The following is a 1,068-nucleotide window of genomic DNA, read 5'->3' on the forward strand; positions in this document are numbered from 1 at the left end:
AAGTTGCCCAGGCGGGTCTCGAACCCACGGGCTCAGGCAATTCACTCACCTCGGCCCCCCAAAGCGCGGGATTACAGGCTGAGCCACCGAGCCCGGCCTCTAAATTCTAACTAACTAATGCCTAGCTCCAGTACAACATTTATTATATATATTACGTACTGTCCTGTACTAAGTTACTTGTCTATCTCCTCCACTAAGAACTGAGTTCCTATTACCCTCTTAGAAATATTGTTCTTTTCACAAGATGGCGCCGAAGGCCAAGAAGGAAGCTCCTGGCACACATCCTGCTCCTGACCCTTCTAAGGCCGAAGCCAAAGCAAAGGCATTGAAGACCAAGAAAGCAGTGCTGAAAGGCATCCTCAGCCACACACACACAAAAAAGATCTGCACGTCACCCACTTTCTGGAGGCCCAGAACTTTGCATCTCCAGAGGCAAACCAAATGTCCTCGGAAGAGCACTCCCAGGAGAAACAAGCTTGACCCCTATGCCATCATCAAGTTTCCCCTGACCACTGAGTCTGCCATGAAGAAAAGAGAAGACAACACACTCATGATCATCGTGGATGTTAAAGCCAACAAGCACCAAATAAAACAGGCTGTGAAGAAGCTCTATGACACTGATGTTGCCAAGGTCAATACCCTGATTAGGCCTGATGGAGAGAAGAAAGCATATGTTCAACTGGTTTCTGATTAGGATGCTTTGGATGTTGCCAACAAAATTGGGATCATTTAAATAGAGTCCAACTGGCTAATTCTAAATATATATCTTTTTACCATTAAAAAGGAAATATTGTTCTTTGATAGCTATTAAGCATTATAGAAAATTAGGATTAATGGGCTGGGCTCAGTGGCTCAACCTGTAATCCCAGCACTTTGGGAGGCCAAGGCGAGTGGATTGCCTGAGCCCAGGCAACTTGGTGAGGCCTCGTCTCTACAATAAATAAAAAATTAGCTGGGTATAGTAGTGTGTGCCTGTAGTTCCAGCTACTTGGAAGGCTGAAGGGGAAGGATCCCTGGAGCCTAGCCCACTGGGGTGGCTGTGAGCCTGCCACTGCACTCCAGCCTGGG

The 1,068-nt window shown here is 47.0% G+C and overlaps 1 pseudogene; it reads left to right on the forward strand.

Annotated features, from left to right (window-relative positions):
* Positions 1 to 244: 244 nt before the first annotated feature.
* LOC103268915 lies at positions 245 to 694 on the forward strand (annotated as a pseudogene).
* Positions 695 to 1,068: the final 374 nt, after the last annotated feature.

The sequence above is a fragment of the Carlito syrichta genome, unplaced genomic scaffold, assembly GCF_000164805.1.
Source record: "Carlito syrichta isolate Samal-C Ts95f unplaced genomic scaffold, Tarsius_syrichta-2.0.1 Scaffold308975, whole genome shotgun sequence".
Lineage (NCBI taxonomy): Eukaryota > Metazoa > Chordata > Mammalia > Primates > Tarsiidae > Carlito > Carlito syrichta.